This window comes from Staurois parvus, unplaced genomic scaffold (genome assembly GCF_062004578.1).
Source record: "Staurois parvus isolate SC_StPar_1 unplaced genomic scaffold, SC_StPar_1.0 ptg000066l, whole genome shotgun sequence".
Classification (NCBI taxonomy): Eukaryota; Metazoa; Chordata; class Amphibia; order Anura; family Ranidae; genus Staurois; species Staurois parvus.
In genome coordinates this window covers 3,175,486-3,187,981 of record NW_028317862.1, presented here as the reverse complement: position 1 = coordinate 3,187,981, position 12,496 = coordinate 3,175,486, and the positions used below count along the sequence as shown (strand labels likewise).

Below are 12,496 nucleotides of genomic sequence, written 5' to 3'. Positions count from 1 at the left end.
TTCAGTGAATTCTGGGCATTTGGGAGGGTCATCTGAGGTTATCTTTTAAAAACGCCCATAAACACAAACGCACATAAACGCAGCTAAATGCGCATAAATGTGGTAGGTAAACACGACTAAACTGACGTTTTTAACCTATGTTTTCTAGCAGTCAGTTTATGTGAGCTAAAACGCATGGTGCCGTGGTTCCATGAGGTACGATTTTACAAAAAGGGTATAGGACGTCTTTCCCCACATTTCTGCAGGTAGGGCAGTCTATTGAAATGAATTGGCAATCCTACACTCAGAACACAGCCTGCACAAGTGTGAACCAAGCCTAATGCAGGCCATACATGGGTCGAATTTCAAATTAATTTTCTTTAGAAAATCATAACTAAAAATTTTTGTTTGAATTTCGCACCATTAGTGGGCCGCAACAATGGTCAATTTACATGTGGCTGTCGAATATGATTAGGCATGTTGGAAATTTTTTGAAAAATTAACAACTTTCTAATCAGTCATGGGAGAATTGTTCTAGAATTATAATAAAAAAGAAATGCGCATAAGCTGTAAACTGGAATGAAAATAATATTTTCGGCCACAAAATCTGTTTTCTGTAGCAACATTATTATTATTATTATTATACAGGATTTATATAGCGCAAACAGTTTGCACAACACTTATTTATTTATTTATTTCAGGTACTTATATAGCTCCGTCAATTTACGCAGCGCTTTACATTTATATATATATTGCACATTCACATCAGTCCGTAACCCTCAAGGGGCGTACAATCTAAGGTCCCTAACTTACATTCATACATACACATACTATGGACAATTTAGACCGGATCCAATTAACACTTACAAAATGAGGTGAAATTGAAGGCTTGGTTGGTCGAATTTCAATAGTGGCACCATCAGATTACAAAATGTACAAAATTTCTGATTTTTTGAAGAAAATTAGTTCAGAATTCGACCCATGTATGGCCTGCAAAAGATTAAGTTCAAGTGAATTTAAAGGTCCTTATTTTAAAAAATAACAAGCATGTCATACTTACCTGTTCTGTGCAATGGTTTTGCATAGAGCAGGCTCGATCCTCTTATTCTCGGGTCCCTGGCCGGCGCTCCTGGATCCTCCCTTTTGACCAATGCCCCCATTAGCAAGTCACTTGGTGCATGCTTGCTCTCGAGCCCGGCTTTATACGTTCATAATATACCCCCGCTCTCTCCTCATAGGCTCACTGGCTGAGACTGACAGCAGTGGGAGCCAATGGCACTGTTGTCTCAGCTGATGAGGATCGAGATCGATCGAGAAGGGGCTCAGGTGAGTATTAGGGGGGCTGTGGGCGGAGCAGCACACAGAAGGTTTTTTACCTAAATGCACGAAAGTAAAAAACCTCCAGCCTTTAGAGCCACTTTAATCTACAACAGCCTTTCTCACCTTTTCAACACAGAGGAACCCTTGACATAACTTACCAATCTCAGGGAACCCCTGTTAAAAATGGCTTTATCTACAATTGATTATACATTAGTGTGATAGTTGGTGTGGTAATGGAGAAGAATTACCCCCTTACAGATTGCTAAAAAGATAATTGGTGTCAGTGGGAACTTATCTGAGAGGCAGAAATTGCTCATTGCTCAAGGAACCCCTGGCAACCTCTGGAGGAACCCTGGTTGAGAAATCCTGATCTACAATATAATACTTTTTTGCATTGGATATCTTTTAATGCTACCCAGGTGAGTATATCTCTGCAAGAGAGATCTTGATTTCAGGTGTTGATTTCCATTTGCAGTATATCAGGTGACTGCCAAGTAGTTAAAACTCGCAAGACCAAATCATTTTAAATGCCCATGTAGCCCTAGGCTTAAGCCGGCCATAGATGGATCGAATCTCAGCCGGTTCAGCAGGAACCAGCCGAGAATCGATCCTTCTATGGGCAGCCTGATTATACCCAAGTTGATTGCCTTTTATACAACCAGACTGTCAGATTTTTAGCATTCGATTACTGCCTGCTGATTAGCTGCCAGAGGTAATCGTATTCTGCCATCTGGGAAAGCTCACCATGTCCCAACCCCCCGCCCCCTGGCTGGCAGAACACAATAGCACTGCGGGAGACATTCCCTCACCCTAGGGTCAAATCTGTGTGGGTGGTGCCGCTGCGGATCCACACAAAAATCCGTGCAGCCACACCACCCACACAGAGAAATGCGGACCTGTGGGTGAGTGCCATTAGTGCTAAGGGTACGGCGCCCGCACTGTAAAATACAACCGTACTGGCTGCGTTTTCCAAAGAAGTGCAGGGACTTCTTCCCTTTGTATCACAGGCATGGGAGTCCATTGAAATGAATGGGCTCTCGTGCCTGTGCAAAACGTGGCCCACCAGGCCGCATATATGTAAACTGGGGGTCATCAACACTGACTATGTTGATGGAAGTATCAAGCAATTTTCTTTCCTTCATCCCTTGGTGAAAGGACAGAAATTTGACTAATCTATGGCTTGCATTAGGGTGTCTACAGAGGTGGCAGAATGTTCATTCTATTCAAAGAACATTACTGTCTAATAAGGTAGTCACCTTGAAAAATTCAACAAAGCCTGATTTACAGGTTTGTAGGATGTTTATTTTGGCACCTTTAGGCTGTGCTTTTAGCCCAATACCTGTAGACACCTTTAAGCTATGTTTCCTTGACTCACAACCCATTCATTTAAAATCGCAGGTGAGTTATAGTTATCAATAGTGTATGCAAATTGTGGGCAAAATTTCAATACCTGCTTGATTAAGATAGTATATGTGTCATTTTGATTACAAATAATAACATGCAACAAAATATTTCCAATTAAAATAGATTTTGATAATATTGTATCCTGTCATGTTTAAAGCCGATCTTTGGGAGGAGCTGATTTGCTTAAAACTAAGGGTTAGGTATGATTTTTTCTTGCACAGTTACATAAATCCAGCTTAGGCCAATGTAACTCTGCATATCTCCATAGCAGTAGCAACTACTAAAGTGATTTGCCGCTTCCACAGGCGTTGGTCAGTTATAACATAAATAAGGATGAAAAATCATACCTAAACATCAACTTTAACAATGGATAAAGGAAATGGTGCAGTTTGGCAAAGGAAAGCACCAACTGCCTATGGTTCCTCCTGCATTTGAGCTGTGCTCGACATTTAGCCTCTTGGTTCACAATGGATCTGACTTTGCAATTGTGCGACTTCACTTTAAGCCCTGGTTCACACCGCTGTGGGTGTGTATGTTAAGTTAACAACACCACGAAAGCGTTCCGCATAACGCAGTGCGATGTGAAGAATCAGATTGTATAGATGTGAATACCCATACGATCCGATTGTAGTGCGGACCAACAAAAGGGTCCTGCACTTTTTGATGCGGGTGTGGTGCGAACAGAGCCATACATAATGTATGGCTCCAATCGCACCGCACACAAATCGCATGTGATTTGCACAGGAATGCGGTGAGCTGCATGTATGTGAACACAGACTAAGTGTCATGATTTCAAAGTTGGATGGCAGTGCGAATTCAGGTGTGACTTGATAGACATCTGTGCGACTTCATGCACAGATGTCTATGCAAGTCACACCCAAAATCAGCAAAAGTAGTGCAGGAACTACTATTTACATCAGTGTGTCACTGACGCACCGATTAGAATAGTTCCATTGCCAATCGTTGGATGCGATTTGAACAATAAAATTGCATGACAATTTGCATCAGTGTGAACCAGGGCTTAAGGAGGCATAGGCTGCATAGCATACCTACCTTTCAATTTTTTTCATTGATATACTGTATATGTCCAAAGATCAGAGTCCTTGTAGCCTGGAGTTAGGGGCCATACAGAGGTACCTTGGCAAGGCAGTGTGGCTTTGACATATAAGTGCAAATGTATGCAACAAAAAAACTCTGGCTTTAATGCAAATTGTTAAAGCTGTTTAGACTCTTAGGATTTTGCTGACTGGCATTTGTTATAGGGATCTTTTTGTATTGCACTGTTTTGTGAATAGCTCTGTCCGGGTGCAGCCTTAATAACTTGATCTACCTAGATTGTAAGCTCGAAAGAGCAGGGCCCTCGATCCCCTCATGTTTTGCATTGTATTGGTATTGTTCTGTCACATGTTCTGTCCCCCTTTGTAATGTACAGCGCTGAGCGAACTATTGACGCTTTATAAACACTGTATAATAATAATAATAATCTACCGGTAAGTGCTTGCCATATTTATTTTCCATCCTGTTCTTTGCCTAGTACAGTGTCACTTTAATGAGAAGCCAAAAAACCTATCGTAGTAGGAAACTAGATTGCATTGACGAAAACCTATATAAATGTGGGAAAAACACAAACTCCATGCAGCTAGTGTCCCAAGCATCCTCTCTCCTCCAAATGTTTTATTAGTGGTTATGGTTTTTGCTTTTGACTTAAAGAACCAGTTTTTAACCTGACTATTGGTTTTCCAATGTTTGGTGAAATTACAGAAAATTTCCAGCCTACTGGAAGATTTTAATAATTGGTCTAACATTTTCTATAACTTAGTCACAGCTTAAGTCTCGGTTCACACTACTGCGACCTGAGAGTCGCACTTAGCTCTGGTTCACACTGATGCAGTGCAGAATTTGCAGCATTTTCTGTGCGAATTCCGCAACGCATAAGAATTGCACCCCATTCATGCGAACTGCTGCAGGTGTGTATGTTAAGTTAACAACACCCCAAAAGCGGTCCGCAAAATGCGGTGCAATGTGTAGACTCGTATCGCATAGGTGTAAATACCCATGCAATCCGATTCTAGTGCAGACCAAAAAAGGGTCCAGCACTTTTTTGGTGCGGGTGCAGGTGTGGTGTGATTAGAGCCATACAAAATGTATGGCTCCAATTGCACCGCACACAAATCGCATGTGATTTGCACAGGATTGCAGTGCGGTTCCTCCGCGAATCACATGCTATATACCGCACCGCATATATGTGAACCCTGGCTTACAGTGCAATTTTGCCAGGTGACTTGAGTACTACTTTGAAATGACTTTGAAGGAACTCTGAAGCGACTCTAAAGCAACATTCAGGGAATGCCTGGGTGATCTTCGTGTAATGTTGGATCCAAATCACATCAATATAGATGAGTATCCGACTTAGAGGGGTCTTCCATTAAAGTCTATGGGCACAAGTCGGATAGAAGTCGCCTTGAAGTAGTATAGGAACCTTTTCTAAAGTTGGATCGACTTCAGTATCGCTAATTAAGACTGCTCTTATTGACTAACATAGGATTTCACATGCCATGCGACATGGGGTTTCACAAGTCGGATCTCAAGTCACAGCAGTGTGAACCGAGCCTAACTTATTTGATTTTTTTGAGCAATATAGGTACATACGTTATAGATCCACATCCTTAAAACCTTAAATGCTTAGTTGATCTTGAAAAAAGGGAAAAACTCGAGCCCCAATTTGATCCAACAGGATGCAGTCCCTTTCCTGTTCCCATAAGGCAATTGGATGCACCCAGGATTAAGAATCCTAAAGTTACAGTTATTTCTAATAAATTCCTTATATGGTTTGATATATTATAATATAAAGACTTATATTTGAAGTATTATTACAACAATTTCAATTAATGTTACAATTAGTTGAATAACAGCAGCAACTCGGATGGATTTAATGATGTGTGAGGCTTACCTGGGGACGTCTCCTGGAGCTGCTATGAGTTGTCCAGTTTCCAATCCTCGACTATCAGTGCAGTGTACGAAGCTAGATATATAGCCCTAGCAGGCAGAGAGCATTCCTTAACGTTCACTCCCCTTTCTGTATCTCCATCCTGTCTGTGGGGTGAGGGAAACTCCTTCTGGATGTCTGAACAACATCAATGTAAAAGTTTCTCAAGTCAAAAGAAACTTTTGTTCATTCCTATTACAGCCTCCTCTCATAGGAGAAAAGAAAGAATTAAAGGAACTGATCACTTGCTGATTTTATTACAATAAAAAAGAGTGTGTGAAAATGTCTAGTTATAAAAAATACTTTTCTATTTTAATTAAACTTTTTTTTTAATAGAATTGATCATATGGATCCACACATGGATGGTGTTTCTTGACAATAGATTTCCATAATTTAAAATGTATGTCACGTTAAAACGTTTTTTTCTTAGTTTTCGATGGAGTGGTTAGGGTTAGAACCTCTCTTAGGTTTAAACTGCTATTTGGGGCACTGTTAGGCAAGCCATACATGATAGGTTTTCTTTCGCTCAACCCGGGGGTTGAATGAAAGAAAAGTAATTGATTCCCCCATCTACACATTCGAGGAAGATGGAGGGAATCCATCCTACAGAGCTGCTGTATTCTGATGGCTGGAAGGCTTCCCCTCCCCCCCGTCAGAAGACACACATCAGCACTGTCAGCTATAGCCAGTAGCACTGATTGAGCAACTGATTGATTGATCTGACAGGCTGGTTGTACAGAAGTCGATCGAGAGATTACCCATAAATGGATTGAAATTCGGTCAGTCCCTGCTGAACCATCATAAATTTGATCCATCTATGGCAGGCTTTAGAGAGGTTTCTAAAGGCAAGATACAAAGACAGAGAGTGCACCAAGGTAGTACGGCACTACTTGCCTGGAGTTTGCATGTTCTCCCTGCATAGTAGGTAAATTGGCCTTAGTACATGTATGAATATATGCTAGGGACTGAGAATTGTAAGTTCTTTGAGGGAAGGGACTGATGTGAATGTACAATATATGTAAAGGACAGTATACATTGTTGGTGTTGGACAAGGTTATCCAGTGCCCAGGGTGAACCTGCCAAGCTGTGCCCCCCGTGTTGTGCATGACCTGTCATTACCCACATCTGATCATTATACCTACATATAGAGTGCAGAGGTGAGGACTGGATAAAGTGCAGGGTTCGGCAACATAACTTCCTTTTTTCAAAACGCAATAAAACCCATTTTATGAATCAGAATTGTTTTTATTGTCTTTAATAATGTAGGTACATATCTAAAGTTCTGTTTTACACAGTTTTTAAAATCATATCAGGTAGGTGATGCCCCCATTGTCCATACACTGAATAAGCCGATTTCTGGCGTTTTTCATGACCTTTACCAGCATAGCAGCGGGTATGTTGGCAATTTCTGCGCGGATGTTGGCCTTCAGGTCTTGTAGGGTCCTTGGACGTTTTACATAAACGCGGGATTTCAAAAAACCCCACAAAAAAAAGTCGCAAGGGGCCAAATCGGGGGAGCAGGCTGGCCACTCCAAATCGCCCTTATTGAGATGAGGCGCTCCGGGAAGTGTTCCCTTAAAACAGCCATTGATGCTCTTGAAGTGTGAGCCGTTGCTCCGTCCTGTTGGAACCAAATGTCCCCTAAGTCCAATTCATCAAGTCGTGGAAAAACAAATTCCTCCAACATGTTCACATACCGGTCTGAATTCACTGTCACTGTGACCTCATTTTATTCAAAGAACCAGGGACCAAAAATCGCAGCTGAGGCAATTGCACACCACAATGTGACTTTAGATGAATGCAAAGGCCTTTGATGCAATTCTCGAGGATTGGTGTCGGCCCAGTAGCGCATGTTCTGTTTGTTGACGCATCCAGTCAAGTGAAAATGGGCTTCATCACTGTAAAAAACAATTGCGTCCTCAGGGACATTTTCGCGTACTGCCTCACATGCGTTCCTCCGAGAATTGAAGTCGCGTTCGGAGAGTTCCTGCACAATCGCCAACTTGTACGGATGGTAATGAAGGTCATCGTGAAGAATTCGCCTCACTGAACGATCCAAAAGTCCAAGGGCAGACGCATGTTTGCGCGCAGAACGCTGCGGGGATCGCAAGATTGAAGCTCTCACTGCTTCGATGTTCTCAGGTGATCTGATGGGTCGAGGGACTCCAGCTCTTCGTCTTGTCGTACTCACGGTTTGTCTGAACGTAGTGACCCACGTAACAATTGATTTCCGGTCCGGGACACGGCCCAACGGGGCTACATTGAAGCGATGTCGGAAGGCGCATTGGGTTGCGATCACAGAAAATCCGTTTGAAAAGTAGGCCTCTACGGCAAACACATGCTACTCACTGTTCCAACGCATGATGATGACTGACCTGGAAGAGAACAAAAACGTTAGAACTACGCCTGTCGCCTGAGACCACTCCCGCCCTGCTATGGCCGCTACAGCCTGAATGGCACGCATTTCAAAAAAGGAAGTTATGTTGCTGCACCCTGTACAAGAGGCAGGAGCAAAAATAATGTACAGAGTGAAGAGATAAGGAGTATGTAATATACAATGTATGTATAGTATGCAAGTATGCAGTAAGATACCGCACAGCGTTTAAAAAAAAATGTTGACAATCACTAAAAAAAGCTACTAAAATACAGCATAAGTTAGTCAAGCGGTATTGTAGTAGTGAAGAAATGAGGCAATGTAACAATTCATCAGCTGTCAGCATGACTGCATGGGGGTCCTCCCAAAATTCATACCAGACCCTTATCTGAGCATGGAGTCCGGCAGGTCAGAAAATGGGGGGAACGAGCAAACTCCCCCTTCCTGATCCATACCAGGCCACATGCCCTCAACATGGGGGTTGCTTTGAGGTAGGGGGGCTCCCCACAAAAGGACCTTGTCCCCATGTTGCTGGGGGCAAGGGCCTCCTCCCCACAACCCCGGCTGGTGGTTGTGGGGGTCTGTGGTTGGGGGCTTATCAGAATCTTAAAGCCCTTTTCACACGGGGGCCCCAGATTCCAGCCCCCCATATGAATGAGCACAGGGTACATTGTATTCTTACTCATTCACCAAAAAAAAAGTGTAGTGTAAAGAAAAACAATAATGAAAAAAAAGTCCCCTGGTGTAGATTCAGCATCTATCATGAAGAACGCCTGCCTCCAACCCAAAAAAGAAAAAGTGGTCTGCACCCGACAAAGGCTCCACTCCATGGGGGCCACCCAGTGACATCATTGAGTGGCCCTTACCCCTTAGTTATTTAAGAACTGTTTAATTATATCTATAGCCAAGAAAAAAAAGTAATATATTACCTTTCATTCAGTCATTTTATGTGAATTGATATAAAATTGAATATCTTGTCAGACCTTTACTTTTGTTCAGTATAGTGGCAAGGAAGTCTTCCAGTACAAATGTGACAGTCTAAGCTTCGTTCCTCATATAGTGCTGCTATGTAAAATCCACAAGAAGTCACAAAATAAATCTCTTTTTGTCGGTTCTCCAATGGATTCTCTAACAGAATACATGGAAAAAATATACAGAATAGTGAAAATGGCACCTGGACTGAAGAATCAGGTTCAATCTGCCATCACAGTACTGGTGTTAGGTGCAAAGACCTTAGCTAGGGTTCTAGACAATAGTGATGGAATTGGGGGATGAATCCTGCCCAATCTACCCAAAACCAAAGATCAAATTTGAGATGAGTCACTCTGTTTAAAGTCCAAAACCGGGCTCCGGTCTTCTATTCCCTTGGAGCAGCCTCAGCAACTGTAAAAAACTGTAGACCTAGATTTTTTCTCTAGGTGTCTTTAGCCTGGTAGTGATGTCAGAGGTCTTCTTTACCACCTTTCTTCTTCCAGTGGTGGACAATTCCTTGATACTTAAGAATGTAGAGCCACAAAATGATGTAGTATTGCTATCTGCAGCATTGGCCATGTGAGTTCAGGGAGGGGTTAACCCTTGATGAATAGAGAGAAATAGAGGGCTCTGAGGAAGAGGCTAGTCCTAGAAATGCGTCAGCCTTTTGGATGTCCAGAATTCTCATTACAGACAGACACGCAGTGCAAATTGGACAGAGCTGTTCCTTCATGATGTGCCTTTTATTAATTGACTATTTGTGAGTACAATAATTATTGTTAACATTCAATAAACATACTTTTAAAGTAATGCACTAGGCCGGTGCGCCCTCTGTTTGTTTCTCTCTATTCAGTATATTTGGACTCCCCCCGGTCCTTTGAGGGCAGCAAGGCATTCATATCCCAAGAATTTCGTTATGTGGTCCTAATGACATTGTGTCCATGCCTAAGCGCAGGAGTATCTGGGTTTTCCAGTTCTACACTACTGTTTAGCCTTGATGGTCTGGGCTTATAGGAAGTGGGTTGAATGACATAAAGAACAGCACTGATGCATTGCTGGACCAGTGAGTCTGATGGGGGCAATGCTGTAGAATTGGTGAGTATAGTACCTGGGCCACTATTCGATATCCAAGAGCTGTGGGAGATCAATTCAATAATTTTTTTCCCCAAGGTATAATTGGCCTTTACATAAATATCATCATAAATATCAGCAAAGTAGTGTATTCATTCTGGATATAACTATGGTATGTGACATTGTTTTCAAATGCCTGTTGTGAGATGAGAACCAAAATATGACAGCACGGTACTCACCCTTAAAAACATGGTAATTTTCCTCTCACGTTTCACTTGCCAATTTAATTCAAGCTGTGGAGGAAGTTAATGGTCTATTGTTATTCAAAGCGTGACAGTGATCAGGAATGTTTCAGTTCTCTTGAATACTTCCACCTTTGAAGGATTTAAGAGAAATGTAAAAAGCTCCACTTCAGAAGACAATTGTCCCATGAAGGAGCAGATGTTTACAGAAATGTGATCTGTGCCTGATCCAGGCAGTTATGGTCACATCCTTCTTGAGAGTATGGTTGATTGACTGTATTGTCATTTCCTGGACAATTGTTTTATGTATATATAAACCCTAACAATGAACCAACACTCTCCCTTGTAGTGTTAAATATACCATTGAAAGAGTATTGTTATATATCTGTTCAGTAAGTGAAAAGATTATTGATCCTGCCACAAATCAATTCCTTTTTTGTGTAATATGCAGTCTTAATGCAAACAATATTGTTAAGAAATATATTAGGGCTCCACAACACCTACACTCTATGTTATGGTGAGAAGGAGTGTTCTGCAATTCTAATATGCTTTCTATCCAAGAATGACAAAGTGATTTAAGTGTTGTCACCCTAGTGTGAGATGGGGAAAACAGCTCTCATTGTTTGAACACTGTTTGTGTGCAGTAAATTATGGTGTGGAGTAAATTGATGTTTTGACTGACATTCTGCGTTTTAACCACAAGATGTCACTGTTTTTCTAACACAGACTCAGACTGCATAGATATTTGTATATTCATGAAGCGGTGGGGTTTTCACACAGAGTTGGGGTTTTTAGTGAACAGGAAGAGGAGACTGCAGCCATGTTTTGGACGATGCTGAATGTAGGAGCCATGTTTTGGATGATGCTGAATGCAGGGGCTGTGTGATCTGAGAATCTCATAACATCCAGGTGTGAAAGCGTCCCTCACTAACCAGAGATTGCTGCCAGGAAGGCTGATGAGAAGCAACATTTGCTCTGTTCAGAGTCACCAGCGGATACAAAGCAGACCTGGGTCGGTAAGATCGTGCACGCACCTCATTTCAGTGTTGGCGCCCAGAGACTGAGTCCAGGCCGATAGTTAGGGTCTCTGTTTGTGTCAGGCGGCAAGTGTTGTTACTGATTATTGGAAGGACTCCACCACTTAAAGTGACATTTCACATTGGAGAACTGATAAAATCCTACAAACTCAAGCCAGACTGGCGTTTTGCTCAGAAGGAATAATCAGGCACGTGCTACAGGACCAGTTATGGGAGGGGGAATACTGTAGATTTGTGTAAGATTGTAAGCTGTTGTGCTGCACCGCAGGCTAGCCCATACCATACACCCATACACTGATTCCTGCTCTTTTAGGGTAATAACAGGTAAGGTGTGGCAGCTTAGTTGTGCCCGCCAGTAGGTAAATTACTTCACTTTCTACCTTCATCCATCAGAAGGCGCCGTGCCGTGCAGCACAAGGGTCTCAGCCTTTGGACTGGGTGTATGTAAATTTATTGTATGTTCTCAGCATTTGTGGTTGTGTTTACTTGCCACATCTAAGTAAAATTCTGTTGTGGCAAAAGCTGGTGTTGGGGTTGCTTTCCTCGTTCGTTACTTCACTGTATCCTGGGAAGCCCACCCCGGTACACGGCTTACACTGGTACTACAGATTCTATGTGTATAAATAAATAAAATAAATCTGCTCTAGGTGATAATAAAAAATTGTACAGAAGCAGCACTTAGCAATTGTGTGAATACAAGGCATCAAGAAATTGTATATACATAAAAAAATCTGTTGCTGTTCCGCCTTTGAACACTGTACAGCAGAGAAATACAAAGCAGCATATCTCCATTGTAAAACAGCACACAGTTAACCCTTGGATTGCCCAAGGTGTTAACCCCTTCCTGTCCAATGTCATTAGTACAGTGTCAGTGATTTTATTAGTACTGATCACTGTATTAGTGTCACTGGGGATGTCAGTGGCAGTAGTTCCCACCCAGTGTCAGAGTCCCGCTATAAGTTGTTGATCGCCGCCATTACTATAACAAAAAAAAATCCAGTATACAGTCAGGTCCATAAATATTAGGACATAAACACAATTCTAACATTTTTGGCTCTATACACCACCACAATGAATTTGAAATGAAATGAACAAGATGTGCTTTAACTGC

The 12,496-nt window shown here is 42.0% G+C and overlaps 1 protein-coding gene across 2 annotated transcripts in view; it reads right to left on the bottom strand.

The window, feature by feature from the left end:
• LOC149469606 (calcium-activated chloride channel regulator 1-like) overlaps nt 1–5,740 on the bottom strand; it is a 58,151-nt gene extending 52,411 nt beyond the window's left edge. Inside the window, exons 1-2 of one of the 2 annotated variants that reach the window (XM_089668894.1) lie at nt 5,654–5,677; nt 847–969 (exon numbers count right to left, since the gene is read on the bottom strand). The gene's annotated coding sequence lies outside the window, so the exon portion shown is untranslated. Of the gene's footprint in view, nt 1–846; nt 970–5,653 lie in introns of both variants that reach the window. The other variant, XM_089668893.1, reaches the window with a different exon arrangement.
• Between the last annotated feature and the right edge of the window lie 6,756 nt (nt 5,741–12,496).